The 22,213-nt window shown below is 47.2% G+C and overlaps 1 protein-coding gene across 2 annotated transcripts in view; it reads right to left on the reverse strand.

The window, feature by feature from the left end:
* BLK (BLK proto-oncogene, Src family tyrosine kinase) overlaps nucleotides 1-16,987 on the reverse strand; it is a 75,500-nt gene extending 58,513 nt beyond the window's left edge. For both annotated transcript variants that reach the window (XM_077942975.1, XM_077942974.1), the window contains exon 1: nucleotides 15,748-16,987. The gene's annotated coding sequence lies outside the window, so the exon portion shown is untranslated. The remainder of the gene's footprint in view (nucleotides 1-15,747) is intronic.
* Between the last annotated feature and the right edge of the window lie 5,226 nt (nucleotides 16,988-22,213).

Consider the following 22,213-nt stretch of genomic DNA (forward strand, 5'->3'; position numbering starts at 1 on the left):
AGGCTTAGACAACCACAGAACCCGAGCCGGGTGACTGGAAACAGTGGCACAGTCACATCGCAGCGCCCACCCTGCTTCTTATCAGCCCCCGTGCAGTTCAAGTCTGCCACATGGAGACGGGCTCATGGAAGCAGGCGGGACATTTCCATGTCTAAATCCATGTCAGCCTCTGATTTTTGGATTCACGTCATCCACGAACTGGCTGTGAGTCAGATATCAATGACCTGTCCAGGCCAACAACCCTGTGGGCTGTGGGTGGTTAAGTCCCTGGGCTGCCAAGCCCCAGGCCGGGCAGGCTTCCTGCTGGCATCGGCTGATGCTGGAAACAGACCTGGGGTCCCCATGACATCCCTTTGGGTGCTGTGAGGTTAGCTACTCCCACAGCAGCCACTGAGAGAGGATTGCCAACTTTTCCTGCAGTGTAACCGGAGGGAGGGGTAGCAGCTTCAACAGTCAGGCGGCCGCTGTGACCTGGTTAAGGATTAGGGTCAGCACCTGAATCATTGTTGTGATGCCTGCTAAGTAATAGCAGCGCCAGCTGCACGCAGCTCATGGCCCACGTGCTCCCCACAGGCTGGGCTGCCAACGACCTCCTTTGCCTGCAGCTGGGGGGAAGTGATGAGTAGGAGGCACAAAGGGCTCCCAGCATTTCCTTCCCAAAGCTCTCAGTGGATGGGCAGGCACTTCCCTCGAGCCCTGAGAAACCCCCTCCACCATGGCTCCTCTGGCCTCTGCAAAAGTGAGCTGCTCCCTCATCTGATGGCCCCAAAGGGCAGGACCGGCCCCCATCACAGTTGCATTTGGGTCGGAAGGAGAGATGGTTGCACACAGCTGACACTACGGCGGCTGCCGTATTTCTGCCCCGCTGAGGCCCAGCACAGTGTCTGGCTTTCTGCATATCCCCGTAAGTAACGACTGACTAGTGACTGTTCCAATGCCAGGAGACCTGAAGGCAGAGGGAATGCGGGAGAGGACTGACATGAAGGACCTTCTGGCATAGGGTGGACAGAAGTGGAAAGCAAGGAAGAAGGGAAAAGCCGCTGGTGGGGGCTGGAGCTACTGTGTGGACAGGAATGCGGCTCACCAAGAGGGGCCCGAGGAAAGCCCCACACACTATGGCTTCGCCATGGGGCCGTGTCTTCAGGCAAACTTGCGCCAGCGCCTCCTAGCAGAGGAAAGCTGTTCCGGGTCCCAGGTTTTCCGAGGCCTGCAGTCACCTAGCACAGGCCCCGTGTGAGCACAGCTTGAGCTCACCCGTTCTTGACTCTTTATCTCCCCCGAGTGTGCGTGTGTCTGCAAGCCACGGGTGATTTCACAGCATGTGCTTAGCCTTCGCGCCGTGACACTCTTCTCTTGCCTTACAGTAGTGGCAGAGGCGGTGGTTAATGAAGGCAGACGGAAGGTTCAGAGCACTGGCGTTGGGGTCAAACAGTCCTGAGCCTGCACTTTGGCTCTGGTCTTTCCTAGCCCTGGGCCATCGGGCAGGTTCCTGATGACATCACGGGGCTGTTGTGAGGATGATGTGACTTTAGGGGTGAGAAGCACTCAAGGCCTGGCGATGACCCCCTACTTGACCAGCCTGCCTGATGTGCCACACAGAGCCACCAAAGGGCGCACTGGAAGGCCATTGACTCTACCCCAATTAGCAATGCTGGGCCCTGAAGCCCAGAGAGAGAGGAAGTCACACAGCCAGATGGCAAGGCCAGTGCTCAGGTGTAGAAATGCTGGCTCGGGGAGAAAACTAGTTTGCCATGGACTGACTGTCTTTAGCAATCTTTTCCCTGCTCTCCTGGCCTCAGGTTCACCCTCTAGTCCTAATCCAGGTCACCATCCTGTTTCACTGTCATCTGCACCCTAGGCCTGGCTGATCTTTCGCACCCACTGAGCTGTATGTTGACATGGACCCAGTAAGTCCCCAAACCCCCAAGCTGGTCCACTGGGACTTTCTGATCAGCCTCTCCTAAATTCCAACTGCTTGGCCACTCCTTACCTGGACCTTTTATCTCCACTGGGCCCACTAAGCTCCTGTCTCTTCAAAGTTGTTTTAAAGCTTTGACTTGCCTTCTTCTAAAAGCTCCCAAAAGCCCTGCAGGGTGGATTGTGTCTTCCCCTGCAGTTGGGGTGGCCACCCCTGCCTTTCTTGGGGGCCATGACAGGCCGTTCCCCTGGCAGGATCCATTAGTGACATCTACATGGTGGTCCAGACCAGGGCCACTGCAAATCCAGGACCATTCCCAGGGGCAGGGTTTGCCATGGTAGGAAGGTAGGACATTCTGCCTTATTCTTCTACAATCCCAATCCATCGTCCTTCCAATTCTAACTGGTTGTCAAGATGTCCATGCTCCCTAGCCTGCCTCAGTTTCCTTCCCCACTTCACTCTTTCTGTGCCACAGGTGTTGTTACTTGGCTCCCGGCTTTGTAAAATCACAGTGTACATTTGAACTGCATGTTGGAAAAAACATCAATGTCACAAGTTCAGTGATGCTTGCACATTGCTCTGTCAGCAGATGGGACAGGCCACCTGCTTTTCTGAGACTGTTATTCCTCCTATTTATTATTTTCTCTACCCATGCCTGAACCCATTCACGTTGGTTCTGCACCCATTGTCACAGGGAGGCAGAAAGAGAGACACAAGAACTTTCCTGCTTTCGGCCCATGATGCAGATGTGACTGACTGAAACATCTTGTTGAGTCAGCTTGGGCAGCTGGAGCTCAAGTGGCCTCCTTGAGAGTCCCATCTGGGGGGCCCCGGAGTGGGAGGATGCATTCCTCACCCTGGGACGTGGCCCGGAATCTCTGAGAGGTGGCTCGACCAGGGCCAGAGGCTGGCATGACATCCTGGCAGCCCCCTGCATGGACTGATGACAAAGACCAGATGGGCCACCCCGGAATTCCTGAGACTCATGAGGCTCCCAGAACTTGCACCCCACCCTGGAGAAAGGGGTGAAGATCCTGAGCTGAGAGGTCAGTTTCCTCTCCCCAACAGAGACGTAGATATTACTAAATAGATTTTCTATTTTTGCACACCAAGCTGTGGACTGAGATTCACACTCAACATACATAAATCCAGTCTGTCAGTCATTCACCTGAGCCTGCCCACACCCCTCCAGAGGCCAGGAATGCCCTCATAGGAAGCCTAACCCACCCTTCCACCCTCCAAGAAACTAGTGCCATTGCCAACAATTGCAAGGATTCAGCACATTCTGTTGTTTTCTTTTTTTCTAAAAAATGATAAATGAGCCAAATACATCCCTGAGTGTCTTCAGGCTGTGACCTTGGGAAGACAAAAAGCCCTGGCATTGTTCTCCTCCAGGTCTGCAAACAGGACATAAAAGAGCTTCAAGCACATTCAAGGTCACCTTAAAGACACCCCATGATGTGGCAAAGAGATAGCTCCGGAGTCAGGCTGGTCACCTTCTGCATGACCTCAGGAAAAGCACTCAGCTCTCCAGGTGTGCAGCAGGGAACCAGGATGAAGAGCCATGTGCACCTGGCACCTGGCCCAAAACCTGTTCTACTGTCTGCCTCCCTGTTGGGCCCAGTGTGGGAAGCGATTTGTCATGCCTGGTGGGGACAGGGGCAGGGCGAGAGGAAGATGGGGAGAGGTCTTATTGGAGGTAGGGACGTTAGGACTGGACCTCCAAGGATTCACAGAAGCTCTCTGAAGGAGATGGGCATTTCAGGCAGGGAGTGGGGTTGGCCAAAGCTTGGAAGTGTCATGTGTGTCAGGGAGTCCTCAGGGACAGGACAGATGGGCCCAGCGTTCCTGGAGAAGAAAGGAGACCCAGACTGTCCACTCCCTGGAGGCCTCAATGGGAGACTTGGCCCTTGTTCTCAAACATAGAGGAGTTTATGGTGGCTTTACCCTGGGGGTTGATAGGGCCACATTTGAGTTTTAGAAAGACCTTGCCAGTCACACATGGGATGAATTGGAACATCAGATTCTGAAGGCAGATAAATGAGCTCCAAGGATGCAGAACTGCCCAGTCTAGAGGGGGTGAGGGGCTGAACGAAAGCAATGGAGCTTGGGAGCGAATTTGAGAAAGGAGAGAACAGGTGTTATTGCAACTTTGCCCTCACTCAGGGACACCGACCAGATGCTACGGTTGACCCTGCATTGAGATGTGAGTGTTCAGGTCACCCTCTGGCTTGGCAGGTCACCATGCTGGGCTCGGGGACAAGGGGCGGAGGCAGTGGGTGCTGTCTCCCATCTCCAGGCCCATTCCAAGCAGAGAACAGAGACCTCTTGCCATTTGACAACAGAAAACTTTGTACAGTAGAAAGAATAGAAAGAACTTTGCAAAGGATGGTACTCCAGCAACTAGATTTCTACAAAATAGATAAGGCTTGGGAAACTTGATGGCGCATAATTTATTTGTTCATGTTTGTTGCAATGATACTTGTCATGGTAGGTGGTTTTGCTGTTTTGGTAAGCGTGTAGACATACCTGTATGTGTGCCTGTGCATCTTTGTGTGTTCCTCTGTGTCTATGTATTTCTACATGTCTGTGCATGTGTGTATATGTGTGGGTGTCTATGTGTTTCTGTGTGTGTTCTTATGCGTGTGTGTCTGTCTCTGTGTGCATGTATGTGTCTGCACGTGTCTGTGCATGTGTGTTTGTGCATATGCTCTATATCAATCACCCCCTTGCTCGAGATATGGCCACAGAGATGTCCTCATTTTGGTCTTTCTTGTTGTAAAATCCTTGAAACAGAGTCCGCATGGGCCACTTAGGCCAAACGCCACATGCTAGAGAGTGCCAGGGTGCCCAACGCTAAATAGGCAAGCACCCTTATCAGGCCCCATCTCAGAGGTGGGGACGGGGCACACTCCTCAGTCGCTTAGACTGTCCTCGAGCAGCAAGTCACCACATTGGAGACGTTTTTTGAGCACATGCTCCATGGAGCCTGAGCTAGCAGCCCCTCCCACCTGCAATTAACTAAAAGTATTTAGCTATGCAGATTGATAAAATATATTAAACGCACGTCCCTGTGATGGCATTACACACACTCGGATAACCAGCTCCTGAAGGTGCCTACTTCTCTCCATTCAGATTTATGCCTTCTTCCTCAGTCGTTTGTCAGCAGGTCTTCAGTCAACAAAAGGAAGACAAAACATCAAGATGTCAATTTTCTTACACGCAGGTCATTTGGACAGTCCAAAAATAAATAGGAGGAGGGAGGGAGAAGGATGGAACTCCATCATGAGAGGGTGGCTTTATGGGCAGGCAGCAATTAGGGGAATCTGATTTGAAAACAGAAGGTTCCGTGCTGCCAAGGTGTGGAGCCATGAATGTATGGCACATGGCCCCCACTGCAATCCATGCTATCCCTCTTCAAGGGGCCTTGTAGAGAAAGGTTTGAAACCCTTTCCTTGGCCACAAAGGAGTGTGGCTGTTGTGCAGGTGAGTGGGATCTTTCTTTCTTTCTTTTGTTTTTTTTGGAGATGGAATCTCGTTCTGTTGCCCAGGCTGGAGTGCAGTGGTGTGATCTTGGCTCACTGCAACCTCCACCTCTTGGGTTCAAGCGATTCTCCTACCTCAGTCTCCTGAGTAGCTGGGATTACAGTTGTGCACCACCACACCCAGCTAATTTTTTGTATTTTTAGTAGAGACGGAGTTTCGCCATGTTGGCCAGGACGGTCTCAAACTCCTGACCTCAAGTGATCCGCCTGCCTCGGCCTCCCGAAGTACTGGGATTACAGGTGTGTGCCACTGTGCCTGGCTGTGAATGGGATCTTTCTAAAGCCAGGACCCAAGCTCCAAGAAAGGCTGGGGGGACGTTAGTCCCAGGGTAGATCCCTTCGTCTCCTGGCCGGGAGCCTCTCTCGGGCTAGTTTTGATTCCCACTTGCTAGTTCTCACAGGACACTTGTCTTGGTGGCAACGTGGGGTGCAGGAACCTGGGAAAATGCCCTTGACCAGCAGGGAAGGGTGGGAGCCGGCAAGCCTTTCACTGCAAGCCCAGGGAGGCCAGCAGCCCCGGCAGAGGTGAGGCCCTGGCAGGAAAAAGGGCAGAGTGGCCCCTTCCATCCTCCACACCTGCACATAGGAACCCCCAGCCTGGTGATCCAGAGAGCAGGTGTCTCCTTGCCAGTCTCAGCCCTCAGACCTCGCCAAGGAAGAGCACCCTCTGCTCACTTCAGACAGCGCACAGAGCCCCGGTCCACTGCAGGAAACCGCCTGGCCACATGCTCACACTGACCCAGTGGCAAAGGTCTCTCCAAAAAGGGTCACCCTGCATGAGGCTTGGGCACAGGATGGAACAGAAAAAAAAGAGCACCCCTTGTTGACACAGGGGCAGGTGACAAAGCTGTACCTCTCCCTTTGGGAGTTACCAGATGTCAATCCTTCCTGTGCCAGCACCCCCAGATCTTTCCGATCTGATGAAACCGGGTAAAAGCTGCTTTGCAGAAGAATGCCCACCTACATACAAACTCGCATCCAAGATCGGGAACTGACAGGCTACCTGGGGACTCATCAGGATCCCAGGGGCTGGAAGGTCAGAATCAGCTTAATCCACTAAGTGCAGAACATTAAATGTCCTTTTAGATGCTACCTGTGGTTGTGTGCTTCACACATACACAAACATTCTTTGCACTTGAACAACCTCAAGCATCAGCACCTCCTTACGTTTTGCACCCCAGGTGTGTCTTTACCACCTCCTGGTCCTGGCTCAGCATCCCAGGTATCAAGGTGTGCAAAGAGGCCAACAGAGAGTGGGGATGAGAAGGCACCCAAGAGGACATTCTTGTATCACATGCTTGTGGAAAACAGCAGCCGTTTGGTGAGTGGGGACTTGCGAGCCCCACAGTGGCTGGCAGCAGCTGGTGTAGGGACATGACAGCCATGGGGACAGGTTCTCCATCCAGGCCCATAGACCCACCCCCCTTTCCCTGCCACCAAGCACAAAGCAGGGTCACCCACCCAGGCCTCCACTGTCAGGCTCAGGACTCAGGAGAGCCCAGAAGGCAAGTTATTCTCCACTTGTCCCCACTCAGCTGTAGACCCTGATCTACGGTGTGGCCTCGAAACACTCTGTCTCCCTGTCGGTGACGCACTGGGGGCCAGCTTGTGCCCGCGTGCAAGAGCTGATCGTTAAATTCTCATGAATTTTGTGAGTTGAATTATTCAAATCATTATGCAAGATTAAGGTATAAAAACTGTATGGGCCGGGCATGGTGGCTCATGTCTGTAATCCCAGCAGTTTGGGAGACTGAGGCGGGTGGATCACTTGAGGTCAGGAGTTCAAGACCAGCCTGGTCAACTTTACTAAAAATACAAAAATTAGCCAGGCATGGTGGCGGGTGCCTGTAATCCCAACTACTTGGGAGGATGAGGCAGGAGAATCCCTTGAACCCGGGAGGCGGAGGTTGCAGTGAGCCGAGATCATGCCACTGCACTCCAGCCTGGGGAACAGAGTGAGACTCCTTCTCAAAGAAAAAAAAGAAGAAAAAACTGTATGAAATTAAAATGATAAAAAATTAATGTTAAATCACACAAGATATAATTAAATGAATTCTATTAAAGCAAAGGTTATAAATACTTAAACCTTATCACTTCCTAATTATTTTTACTACATCTTAATAATAGCTATGCTTTGAGGTTCTTTAATTGTGTCTGTAAGGCGGAAGTACTCTATCATGCTATGCTACTGCGCGTCTCAAATCCATGTTCACACAAGTCGTGTTGGCGACTTGAAATTGGCCCTGGTAGGAGTATTTACATAACAGCAACAGGCAAATGCTATAGGTTGACATTGATTTGTTTTGTGGATTTTCTACACTTAAAAGAGCATCTTCTCTGTAGCTAGAACACTGTGAGTAGCACAAAACATTGAGGAAACTTTTATGAATATTGAAAAACTATTATCCAATTCAGCAAAGAAGCTGCTCATGGCACTAAGGCTGCAGCCTGCCAGACGTCTTTGTTGTTTCACTTTGATCTGCTCCTCAACATGAATGAACATTTCAGTGTTTGTGCCGACCCCACACTTGCTCATCCACTGCAACCATTGCTTGGCTATAGATATGATGGTGGCAAAGACACGAAAGCTTTCTATGAGACTCAATTGCCTATGCAGCATTTAGGATAGGGACTATTGCATACTTTGTTATTACTTGCAAATTAAGTGCTATGCATCCTTTATATCAGTACATGTTACTATAAATTATATATGTATACAATACATTTGCTTCCCGGAAAGCTGGTTGTTAAACATTTACCAGCAAGCCATGCTCTTCGTCTACAAGATGCCTATCTTGATCTCACACTGGCGGGTGCCAGCAAGCCCATCAGATAGACGGACAGACACCACAAAGTAGAAATGATTCCTTTCCATGCTAATGTGTAAAAAAAAAAAAAAAGAGTTTAGCCTTTCCTATAAAGCACCAAATAAAATCAAGAAAATGGGCTATGACTTTTGAACCTATTTTCATGTGTAACACTTTAAAAAGTATACTTTTATTTATTCAAATAAAAAACAAAAGTATTATTTAATTTTTTATTTTTTTCACTCTGTTACCCAAGCTGGAGTGCAGTGGCGCGGTCTCAGCTCACTACAATCTCCACCTCCTGGATTCAAGCAATTCTCCTGCCTCAGCCTTCTACGTAGCTGGGATTACAGGCGCCTGCCATCAAGGCTAGCTAATTTTTGTATTTTTAGTAGAGATGGGGTTTCACCATGTTGGCCAGGCTTGTCTCGAACCCCTGACCTCAAGAATCCTCCCACCTTGGCATCCCAAAATGCTGGGATTGCAGGTGTGAACCAGGGCGCCCGGCCAAAATAAAAAGTATTATTTAACTTCATGTAAAAATCCAATTGTACCACAGAAATGGCAGGAATAAAAGAATCTTAAAATAATTTTATATAATCTTTAACAATAAAAGGTAGGGTCAGGCATGGCAACTCACGCCTGTAATCCCAGCACTTTGGGAGGCTGAGGCAGGCGGATTGCCTGAGCTCAGGAGTTTGAGACCAGCCTCAGCAACATGGTGAAAACCCATCTCTACAAAAAACAAAAATTAGCCAGGCATGATGGTGCACACCTGTGGCCCCAACTACTTGGGAGGCTGAGGTGGGAGGATTGCCTGAGCTGGGGAAGTGGAGGCTGCATTAAGCCATGATTGCACCACTGCACTCCAGCCTGGGAGACAGAGCGAAACCCTCTCAAACAAACAAAAACAAAACAAAACAAAGAAACAGGCCAGGTGAAGTGGCTCATGCCTGTAATCCCAACACTTTGGGAGGCCAACGCAGGTAGATCACTTGAGGTTCAGAGTTTGAGACCAGCCTGACCAACATGATGAAACCCTGTCTCTATCAAAAAAAATACAAAAATTAGCTGGGCGTGGTGGTGCACACCTGTAGTCCTAGCTACTCCGGAGGCTGAAGTGGAAGAATAGCTTGAACCCAGGAGGCAGAGGATGCAGTGAGCTGAGATCAAACCACTGCACTCCAGCCTTGGCAACAGAGTGAGACCTTGTCTCAAACAACAGCAACAACAAACCCCCAAATCAATCTAAGGTGGAATATGTGTAAAAATAAGCTATTTCTATAACTGCAGTAGACTCACAGCTGGACATTTAACTGCAGTTTGGCTCCCTCAGTGAATTTTTCTGTTTTGTGCACAGATAGGGAACTAATCCTTAGTGGGCACCCACACTATATATCAGGCTCTTTCAGAAATGCTGTCCTGCTTGTATTTGTTTATTTATTCATTTCCTGATGTTTCCAGAAAAGATTTGAGACCACTTATAAAAATACATACAATACAACAGGATAGAAAAACAAAGAAATTAGACCAAACGGTAAGTTAGGGGCAGAAAAAAAAATTGTGTATAAAGCTGGTGCGCGGAAATACAGACTGTGACATGCTGTTACCCAACTGCTGGTGGTTAGATGCAAATTGGGTTCTAAGTGTCCTGGAGTCTAAAGTACAGAGAAGAAAATATTCAGTTTGAAGAGTCACAGTGTCTGTAAGACATCCATTGCTCCAGGGAGGCATGGATTTCCTGGATCTGGAAATCCATGATTCCAGATCCATCTGGAGATCCTCCCCGGGCTCCTTCTATGGAGGTCCCGGGTGGAATGGCGAACAGCTTAGCGTCATCTCAGCAATAAATGCCACCGTGAGTTTCTAACCTCTGTTTCTTATGCAGCTTTCAGCACAAGCCACAGCAATGTACCCATGCCAAGAAAGAATGTCCACATCTGACTCAGGAAATGACATTCTCTCAGCATCTCAAGCACTGTGAGATCCAACCATAGAGCTCTTGGACTGACTATCTGGATACAGTGGAAGTTCCCAAAATACAGTTACGCATTGCTTAACCACGAGGATCTGTTCCGGAAAACGCGTCATTAGGTGATTTTGTTGTTGCGTGAACATCGTGTACAAAACTTAGATGGTAGAGCCTGCTCCACACATAGGCTGTGTGACATAGCCTATTGCTCCTAGGCTCCACACCTATACAGCCTGTGACTGTACTAAATACTGTGGGCAACAGTAACACAGTGGTGAATATTTGCTTCTCTAGACATAGAACAGGCACAGTCAAAATACAGTGTCTTCATCTTATGAGACCACCATCATATATGCAGTCCATCATTGACTGAAATCTTGTTATGTGGCCCATGACTGTGTCTAGGTTCATGTCTCTCAATCTTATTAAATTTACTATCTCTTTTGAGAAACAACACCATGCTCTCCTTTTTGAGATTTCAAAATGAATATTGGGCATAAAAGTATATCAAAGAAGTTGTCATGTAAGATGTGTCTTTTTGGCTGGGCGCGGTGGCTCAAGCCTGTAATCCCAGCACTTTGGGAGGCCGAGATGGGCGGATCACAAGGTCAGGAGATCGAGACCATCCTGGCTAACACGGTGAAACCCCGTCTCTACTAAAAAATACAAAAAACTAGCCGGGCGAGGTGGCGGGCGCCTGTAGTCCCAGCTACTCGGGAGGCTGAGGCAGGAGAATGGTCTAAACCCGGGAGGCGGAGCTTGCAGTGAGCTGAGATCCGGCCACTGTACCCCAGCCTGGGCGACAGAGCAAGACTCTGTCTCAAAAAAAAAAAAAAAAAAAAAAAAAAAAAAAAAGATGTGTATTTTTGAAGTACAAGGACCCCCTGGTGGTTCTGACATTGAGAATTGAGGGCAACCTGTAAGAAATGTTGTGTGCTCCTCAGCTTCAACTCACCTAAAAATCAGGGCTTTGTAATTTAATTCTGATAATCCTGTGATGTGCTATTATCAATGAATAAAGAAATAAGACTGAGAGGGTATAATTAACCTACCCGAGCTAGGTAAGCCTGCTAGTATATAGTGGGATCAGACTATTGTCATCTCAGGAAGGCACACATGACCCGCTCACATTGCCAGGACTGGACCTTGTACTGGAGCCCTCTGGTTGACAAGGGCAGCATCTAACCACTACACTGCAGGATGGGACTGCTCAGATGTGGCTGCTTTGTCTGACTTCTGTGTCCAAGTCCTTTCCACTTCCTCATATCCACAACACACTGAGAAAGAAAATTAAAGTATCCTTCCTAGATATTTAACTGGGTGATTCCAAACATTTTGGGGCTCACAGACCCCTTTGGGAATCTGACAAAAACTGTAAGTACCTACCTACACAAAAGCTTGCTTACAAGTTCAGGGAGCTCAGAGCACCAGGAAGCTCATCAGGAATCCACGGACTCAATGCTCAGGACCCACTTCATCTGTTAAGCGCAGAACCTCAAATGCCCTTATAGACACCTCATGGCATTGTGCGTTTCACACATACACAAACCTTTCCTGCACTTGAACGACCTGAGCCTGGGAGCCTCCTTACATTTTGCATCCCAGGTGTGTCTTGTTTGCCTCCCACTGGTCCAGGTTCAGCATCCTAGGTACCAAAGTGTGCAAAAAGACCAGCAGCGAGTCGTGACGAGAAGGCACATGAGAAAACTTCCTTGCATACAATGTGGGAAGCACTAGCCCTTTGATGAAGGGGTTGCACAAGCCCCACAGTGGACGAGGAGGAGCCTCCTCTACGTCTTAGGCTCTAGATCCCCATCCCATGGTTCTGTTCCGTTCTCATGTCTGAGCTCGGGGGTGGGTGCAACTGCTCCCACTTCACACTCCCAGCTGGCAGGTGCAGAGCCAGACAGACCTGGCTGGCAGGAAGCCCCAGTGCTTTCCTCTATACCACACTGTCTGCAGGAAGTGGAATGTGCCAGAGGCCTCAGATGCGTCTTCTCTTTCTTCCAAGGGTCCTGTCAAAACCCCAGCAAGCTGATGGCACTGGAGTATACCACAGTTAGGGATGATCATTCAATTATCTTTGCTTTTCCTCTTTCAAGCTTTCATCTTCATGTCTTAACCTGGATTTTCATTCAAGGTTTTGCCCTTGTGTCTTTAACTCAAGAACCACTTTACCAGATACCCCTGATGGGCCAGGCACTGTGCTGGGTGCTGGGGCCTCGAGGCACATGTAAGGCCTGTCCTTGTCCTCAGGAGCTTCCTAGAGAACCTGGCAGGCCTGCAACCCAGAGCCCTGGGTGTGTGCTGTTTGTTGCTGGGGACACACAAATGGGCTTGGGCACTGTGATTGGGAGGAGACATTCGCACCTACCCTGGATGTCAGAGCAAATGCGAGTTGCCTAGGTGGGAAGGTGGGGAAGGGATTCAGGCAAGCAGGAGCATGCCACAGAACATTCCAGAAATGTGAGGGCTGCTATGGGGTAGCAGCAGGCTGGCAGTGGAGTAGCAGATGTGACAGGAAAGGCACTTCAGCCCCACGTGTAATCACCACCTTTTAGCTGTGATTTTCCTGTAAGAGTTTTGTGATTGATTTCCATCTCAGTATCTTGAGATTTCCATCTACGTGCTGTCTTCCTGTAGCTTCATCATTCTTTTTTCCTCCTCACCTGCTTCGGAAGCTTTTCTCTAATCAGGTGCAGCATCGCCTTTGAGCAGGGCTCACCTGCTCTGCTGGACCTGCAGGGGGGGCCAGGTTTCTCTGTCTTGCTGTTACCTCTCCACATACATGAACCCTGCAAGCCAGGATGCTGGCCACCGGTGACCAGTCCCCAAGGCTGCAGACCCCAGGCTGCAGGTGGGCTCACAAGGTCAGAGTCCTCACTCAAACAGGAGCTGGCCCTTTGAGTCCCCTCTCTACATCCTGGAGGCCACAGTTTACTCTCGAGGAAGGTCTGTCCAGCCTAGCTCACAGCCACTTGGCAGACCGGATTCTATGAGGCTGGTTGAGCCCAGAGGACAGCAGATTCCATCTGGCTGGAACGCTGTACTCCCCCAGGGGCCTGGGTCCTTACTCCCTCCATTCCTGGCTTTCTGCTTCCTTCCTGGAGAGGAGTCAGGTCTGGGTAGCTGGGCCTGTGCTTGGGGTGCCAGGAGCCTGCACCAGTGCAGTGAGTTTGGCTGGGTAAATGAGGCTGTATTCAGTCCTGCAGCCCCTGCCACAGAGCAAAGGCTCGAAAATGCATGCTGGCGCCGGGCGCGGTGGCTCACACCTGTAATCCCAGCACTTTGGGAGGCGAGACGGGCGAATCATGAGGTCAGGAGATCGAGACCATCCTGGCTAACACGATGAAACCCTGTCTCTACTAAAAATACAAAAAATTATCTGGGAGTGGTGGAGGGCACCTGTAGTCCCAGCTACTCGGGAGGCTGAGGCAGGAGAATGGCACAAACCTAGGAGGCGGAGCTTGCAGTGAGCCAAAATCGCGCCACTGCACTCCAGCCTGGGCAACATTGCGAGACTCCATCTCAAAAAAAAAAAAGCATGCTGGGCCAGTCGCAGTGACTCTTGCCTGCAATCCCAGCACTGTGGGAGGCCAAGGTGGGAGGATGGCTTGAAGCCAGGGGTTGGAGACCAGCCTGGGCAACAAAGCGAGACCCCATCTCTTCAAAAAATAAGATTAAAAAATTAGCCAGGCACAGCAGCATACCTGTGGTCCCAGCTACTCAGGAGGCTGAGGTGGGAGGATCGCTTGAGCCCAGGAGGTCAGTGCTGCAGTGAGTTATGATCTCTTGCCACTGCACTCCAGCCTGGGCGACAGAGCAAGACCCCATCTCTGAAAAACAAAAAACATGAACAAAAAACAACCCCCACAAAACCCATTGAACAACACGACAACAAAAAAATCATGAGAAATACCATGAAGAGAGGCAAATACAGAGCTATTCTGGAGTAAGGTAGGGGTTGGGAGAGAGAATGATGGATGGTCAAAAATGCAAAAGGCCTGCTATATTCGAGAATGTTCAAAGAGAGGGTGCTACCACCAGGCCATGAACGCCAGTTTTCCCAAGAATGATCAGGATTTGGCTACTTCTGCTCTGAGGAAGAATGAGTCTAACTTTTCTTTTAACTCTTTATTTTGAGGTAATTTTAGATTTGGAGAAAAATTACAAGGATAGTACGGAGAATTTCCATATTCTCTTCACCGGGTTCTTCTAATGTGAGCACCTTACCTAACCATGGTACGTTTGCCAGAACTAAGGAGCAATTGTTACCATAATATTAGCGAGACCCCAGACCTTGTCTAGATTTCACCTATTTTTCCACTAACGACCTTTGCGGTGTTGTTCTGGGATCCAATACAGGATGTGAATTCTGGGTTTGGGTGTCCTGACCGTCATGTCTCCTCTGATCTGTGACACTTTGCCTGTCTTTCTTTGTTTTTCATGACCTTGACATTTTTGAAGATGAAATATGATATGGAATCTTCCCCAATTTGGATTTTTTAATCATGATGCTTTCTCATGATTAGACTAGGGTTATGAGTTGGCGGGGAGAACCGCACTGTCGTGGCAGTTCACAATAGCAGCCCAGCTTATTCCTGGTGATGCTAAGCTTGATCCCTTGGTGAAGCTGGCATCTGCAGGTTTCTCTACTGCAGAGCTACTATTTCTTCCTTTCCATACTCTTAGTCCAGGCCTCACTCAAGGTGAGGGGAATTAAGCCCCACTCTCCCGAGGGAGGAGGATCTGCACATATCATAGCAAATTCCTCTCTGTTACCGTGAACGCACAATTCCTTAGTTCCTTGGTAATGTGGGTAGATGAGGGTGAACTTCATCCACCCACATTACCAGATAAATGGAAATATTGTCAAAGCCTTACAATTTAAACAAATCCTTTCAAAATATGTGATCAACTATGCTTTCCTTTTCACAGTTGGTGTTTCCTGGCAAAATAGATCTCTTAACCAAGAAGATCATCATTACATCTATTCAGTCACCCCATCCCTGAATGGCTGAAACATGGAACAACTTCATTCAGAAACAAACAAAATAAAGTGAAAGCAACAACCAGTCATTTGCTTTGAGCCAGATGCTCCCCGCGCATGACCGCTGACCTTCGTCAGCTCTGCGCAGTCAATATCACCTCCTATCAAGAGGCCGAGTGACTCGCCGGGAGCGCAGCAGCCTGTGTGTGCCCACCCAACCCCCTCTCCACATCCCACGTCCTTTCTTTCCTCTGTGGCACATTCACTGCCTTTTCCAAAAAGCAGAATCTACCCTGGATGGATGAACTTTTATAAATTAAAATTCTCAAAACTGGAAACGCACAAACCACGGAGCAATCGATTCAGAGCTTAGGCAGCGATCCTATTCATGCCTCTTCCTCCATCTGTGGCACCCACAGCAATGTCCTTGCCTGCTTGCCCCACTGCTGGCCTTAGAGCACCATTTACACAATTTAAAGAAGACGATAAAGAACCCGGAAGACAGAGGGCCTTACCTTGGCAATGCTTCAGTGGTGTTTCACCATAGCTCTTCAAATCCCAGCACCCTTACAGTGGAGCAGACTTCCAGCGACAACCAGCAACTTCCAACACCATCCTAAAGCAAAAGCCAGTCCCAGATGAATTCTTCTCATCTCAATCAGTTTTCATGGCTTGTGGCTTTCTACCGGCAGCAGACAGAGGTGGCAGCACCCCCGGTCTGCGATCAGAGCCTCCCCAGCCCCCAATGAGCAAGTGCAGCAGGGGCTCCGCCCTTCAGCCGAGCCCTCCTGAAGCTCCTGTGGGCTCCCTGGGCTTGGGGGTGTCCCTCTGCTCCAGGAAAACTTGTGAGGAAGGACCATGAGTAGCTGCCCTTTCTCTAGCCCTGGGCCACGTGGGTCACAATGCCCCTCTGTCACCAGAAAATTTTCTCATGGGGTTTTGGTTTAACAGCACGGCTGGTATTTTTCCTGCACTGAGTCCGGCAGAGTTAGCAAACCTCCACGCTGACTCTACAAGGTAATTTGCCTTGCCTTGTGGACAAACGCTGTGGATCTCATGGAGAGAGCTTGGGCTCTACCATGTGCCATCTGTGTGCACCACGGCAGCCGTTCTCTTGGCCTCGCTGATTTTGTTTTGTCTTTAAATGATGCTAATAATAGCTAGCTCACAGGATACTATCAGCATTAAACGGTAGAATGGGTATGAATGGTGGGCATAGAATTGGTGCTTGGTAAAAGCTAATTTCCCATGTGTTTTATAGCACCCTAGCTAGTAGTTGACTTGGATCTCAGAGCCTCTTCAATGGTGAAAATTTACTTGGCTATGAAAACTCAGAGGAGTAGAGAACAAGAATAATGGAGGTAATAGGAGAAGGATCCCAACATCAAGAGTGGTGAGTGGTGTCTGGAGTGGTGGGTGGCATCCTGTACACAGCAGTCAAGGGACCGATGGGACCAGGAAGGTTTCTGTGATGACCTCAGAGTCTCGCCGGTCCAGCCAGACACAGTGAGCCACTAGTCAGCTGGTTCCTTTCCACCAGTGTCTTGATATTGGCTTATAAGAGGAAGTCACTCAGTGGGCTCTCTCTTCTCCCTTCATAGTCTTGGATCCTTGAGAGTGGGTGTGGGGGGCAGACAAGGCAGCTTCTACCCCGCAGTCCAGAATCTGAGTTTCCTCATGGAGTTCATTTCCTTGGATGGGACTAAGACAATACTGAGCTGTGAGTTGCAGGTTTGACAGGTGTTCACGTCAACAGAGGCAGCAACGCAGAGTTCTGGGGTTTTAAGACACTGTGGAAATAATCTGTTTCACTTCCCCAGGGGGTTTTTGTGAGAATAAATGGATTCATACATAAAAAGTATCTATTACCATATTTAGCACATGATAAACTCCAAATACCTGGAAGCTGATGTGAATGTGGCTAATTGCTTTAAGTCCCAAAGTTGATCTTCTCTACATGGTAGCAAAGGGCTCAGAACAATGTCCAGAACCCTGGGCCTGCTCAGTCCATGGCAGCTCCTGTTAATTTACTCTTACATTCGTCTCCTGATACCTACTATGCAGACCCAAACATGAAACATGAGTTCCAAACTCTGCAAGCTTCTGATTTAAAAAGTGACTGATTTGAGATGAGATGACTTAGTCTTCCTATTTCAATTCAATTAATGCACCACTGTTTTTCTGAACACCTGCTCTGTGGTAAGCACCCGCTGGAGGCTGGGGATACCAATGCAGCTACGCTCCATCCTCCTCTGAGGGTCTCAGCCTAAGGAGCTTGGGGAAGGGGCCTGATAAGGAGATCACTGCAGTGGAGCATAGTAGATGTAGGCAGAGGCCTCAATGGGGCACAGTGCTAGACCAGAGGCGGGGACAATAATTCTATCAGGGGTAACTGGGGGAAGCTGCCAAGGAGATGGCTTTGAACATGGTTCATGACTAAGACTCCTACAGACTCTCAGAGACAGATCCCTGGGCTGAGTCTTTACTGAACCAGGATGTTGTGATGCTGCCTGAACCGCCTCTAACATTTTGTCAGAAGGGCCTAAATAGATGACTTCTGGACAACTTTTATATACTTGGACTTGAGGATATAGAGAATGTAGCGGAGAGCAGGAAACCCAGCTTCCTACGAAGAAAATACATTTTCCGTCTATTCCAAGGTTAGAGTGGGAGGGGATGTGAGAGTTTGCAGGGAGGAGTGCTGGCCCTTATGTGATCTGTGATAAAACATCACCATTCTGTCCACCCCAACAGACAGAGGTTGGAAAATAACAAAAACAATACCAGACACACAAACACACACACACACACATACACACGATTCCAGCAGCCACTCAGAAAGAAAACAAGGAAATGACTTTGCTCATGGGTTCCAGATGTCTGAGCAGAAGTGAAAGTTAATTTCAGCCATTTTCACCCTCACAGTCGCAGGCCCATGAGAAAGGCAGAAGAGAGGTGGGGAAAGGACCCCGGGGAGAAGATGGGCACAGTGACACTTGTTAGGGGAGGCTTGGGGAGTCTTTTGTTAGATACTTTTGTTAGAAAACCTCAAAGAGGTTTTCTCAAGGCTGGACTAGACTAGACCCCAGCTCTGAAACACCCAGTTCAGCGTTCAGCATCACTGGTTCTCCCATTTATTTTTGTACATTTGAGGTGACTTATGCAAAATTCAGCTCTCCTTCCATGTGCTTTCACCAGCCTCCTAATATCAGTACATCTCTGATCAAAATCAAAAGCTGTGGGCAATAAAGTATTTAAGTGGAAGAAACGTGAAACTAATCCAGTCCAAGATTCACCTCAGAAGGGTCTAAGAAGTTGGCCAATTTCTTTTTGAAGAAAACTAGTATAAAACTAGACAAAATTGTCAAAACAACAATTTCTGGGTACTAGAAAATGACCAAAAGCAGACAACGAACTGATAAGTGTTTAATCTTATAAAGCTGCTCCTGCCTCAAAATGGCCATGAGTCTGTGGACATCTTGCCTGAAGCTCCCCAGCCCCTGGCCTGAGTGAGGAAAAGCATTAGGTTACCTAATGGGAATGGTGGGCTTGGCTTGAGGGCTATCATTGAAAACCAGTAGCTAGGTGGGGTGCGGTGGCTCATGCCTGTAATCACAACACTGAGGGGGGCAGATCACTTGAGGTCAGGAGTTCAAGACCAGCCTGGACAACATGGTGAAACCCCATCTCTACTAAAAATACAAAAATTATTTTGGCGTGATGATGGGCACTTGTAGTCCTATCTACTCAGGAGGCTGAGGCACGGGAATCGCTTGAACCCGGGAGGTGGAGGCTGCAGTGAGCTGAGATCCCACCACTGCAATCCAGCCTGGGTGACAGAGTGAGACTCCATCTCAAAAATAAGTTAAATAAATAAATGAATAAATAAATAGATAAAAAGAAAACCAGTAGCTATACCAGCAGAAAGTGGTAGATTTGGTCTGGGATGGGGGAAATGAGAATCTGAAGTTTTATGGGTTAAAGTTCATGGAATCAGTTCTAGGGAGAAAATAAAGACCTGCAGCTTTACTGGCTTGAGGTTACAGCTTCTGTTCATGGCAGACAGGAGATCAGCCAGAATTGTGATGAGGAGAACTTGGAAGTAAGCAAGCCATGAAAGGGCTGAGACAATAAACTCCCTGCACATCTGTGACTAGGGAAGAAACCCAAAAAAAGGGCAGCAAAAAGTGAGAGCCAAGGGAGACCTGAGGATGTGCAAAAAATTTTTTGTTTACTTTAAAATTAATTTGTTTGTATGTATTTAGAGGGTACAAGTGCATGTTTCTTACATGCATATATTGCATAATGGTGAAGTCTGGGCTTTTAGTGTGCCCATCACCTAAATGGTAAACATTGTACCCAATAGGTAGTTTTTTTTCTTCTTTGAGACAGGGTCTCACTCTGTCCCCCAAGCTGGAGTGCCATAGTGTGGTCACAGCTCATTACAGCCTTGACCTCCTGGGCTCAAGTGATCCTCTCATCTCAGTCTCCAAGTAGCTGGGACCACAGGCATGTGCCACCGCACCCAGCTAGTGTTTTGTATTTTTTGCAGAGACAGGGTTTCGCCATGTTGTTCCAGTAGGTACTTTTTCAATCCTCACCCCCGTCTCACCCTCCCACCTTGCGTGAGTACTTGTACATGTTAATGTGTTTCTCCAGCCACACACAGCTCTGGCGGCAGAGGGTGGGAGGCTTAGTTGTTCACGGTATCTGAGCGTAACTTCTGTCCAAATAATTGTCTCATCATCATATAATACAGGAATCGAGGACACCTTTATGGAGTCAGACTGAAAAACAAAGAAAAATATTATAATCAAAACTGCACTGTAGTATTGGTGGCTGCACACCATGGAGGAGATTAATTCTGCAATTTAAGTCCAGAGAAGTTACTAAAACAGAAAACCAACAAATTTTAGGAAAGTGAATGGAATCTAGAATCACTGCAATGTCTAGTTTTCAACCAGAAATTACTAGACATGCAATGAAACAGGAAAGTGTGACCAGAAAAACCAAAACAGAGAGTAGATTAAGACATGACTTCAAAGCAGTTGTTATAGCTGTGCTCAAGGAATTAAAGAAAAATGTTCAAAGAATTAAATAAAATTATGTTAACGGTGAACCAATATACTTTCAATAGACAAGTGGAAATTACAAAAAAAAAAATCACATGGGATTTCTACAGCTGAAAATTACAAAAATTCACTACATGGGTTCAAGAGCAGATCTGAGATGGCAGAAGAAAGAAGCTGTACATTTGAAGATAGAGCAGAAGTTATGCAGTCCAAAGAACAGAGAACAAAAAGTTAAGAAAAATTAACAGAGCCTTACAGACATGCCAGACAACATAAAGTGTTCAAACACAAATGTAATAGGAGTCCCAAAAGGAGAGGAAAGAGAAAGAGGCACAGAACAATTATTAAAAAAAAAAAAAAAAAAAAAAAAAAAATTTGAAAAGTCTCCATGTGAGTAAATACCATTAACTTACAGAGTCAAGAAACTGAATAAACCCAAGGTGAAAAAAAAAAAAAAGCAAAACAAAAAAAACTTAAAGAGAATCACACCTAGACATAGTCAAAACGCCAAAAGTCAAATAAAGGAGATAACATTGCAAGCAGTAAGAGAAAGAGAGAGAAACAGATACATCACATTAAAGACAACATGATTGATGGTTGATTTCTCATCAGAAACAATAGTGGCTGGACGGTGAAGGAATGACATGTTTAAAGCGCTGGAAAGAACAATAAAAACAAGAACAAGGACTTTCACCTACAAATTTACTATCTAATAAAACTACCCTTCAAAAATTGAGGTGAAATAAATATTTTTCCAGATAAGCAAAACAGGGAATTTCGTTCTGTTGGACTTACACTACAAGAAAAATTAAAGGCAGTCCTTTAAAATGAAAGAGAATAATATCAGATAGTAACCCAGTTCACAGAAAGAAAAGAAGAGCACTGGGAATGGTAAACATGTAGGTAAAGTGAAAATATATTACACAATAATAAAAATATAAAATGTATGTGTATACATTACTTTTTCTTCTTTTAACTTTAAAACACATACACAATTATTTAAATCAGAAATTATAATGCCATACTGTGGGTTTATAACACAGTATACATGACAATATATACATGTATATACAATATACATGACAATAACAGCACAGAGGAGGGAGGGTAAGAAATGAAGCTATAATTGTGCAGTTTCTATTTTTCACCAAAAAAAGTAAATCAGTATGAGTTTAAAGTAGATTATGCTAAATTGAAGATGCATATTGTAATCCCTGCAGCAACTACTAAGGAAAAAAGATTCAAAGAAACAGAGTTAAAAAATAAACAGAATAATTTAAATGGTATATTAAAAATATTTTAATATAAAAGTAGTTGGCCAAGCACTGTAGCTTAAGCATGTAATCCCAGCAATTTGGGTGGCTAATGTGGGAGGATTGCTTGAGCCAGGAGTGCAAGACCAGCCTGGGCAACACGGCAAAACCCTGTCTCTACAAAAAATACAAAAATTAGTCGGGCGTGGTGGCATGCACCTGTGGTCCTAGCTACTCAGGTGTCTGAGATGGAAAGATCATTTGAGCCTGGGAGGTAGAGGTTGCAGTGAGCCATGATTGTGCCACTGCACTCCGGCCTGAGTGACAGAGTGAGAACCTGTCTCAAAAATAAATTAAAAAATAAAATAACAAAAGTAGTCAATTAAAGAAGAACAGAGGAACAAAAAGGACATGACAAGTAGAAAAAATAACAAAATTGTAAATGTAAATCCAAACATAAAAAACTTTATTAAATTTAAAAGAATTAAACACTCCAATCAAAATGCAAAGACTGTTAGACTGAAAAGAAAGCAAGACCCAATTCTATGCTGGCTGCAAAAAATAAACTTTAAATTCAATGACAAACAGATTAAAAGTAAAAGGATCCAAAAAAACTACATACCATGTGAACAATAAATAGATTACAACTGGAGTAC

This window comes from Macaca mulatta, chromosome 8 (assembly GCF_049350105.2).
Source record: "Macaca mulatta isolate MMU2019108-1 chromosome 8, T2T-MMU8v2.0, whole genome shotgun sequence".
Classification (NCBI taxonomy): Eukaryota; Metazoa; Chordata; class Mammalia; order Primates; family Cercopithecidae; genus Macaca; species Macaca mulatta.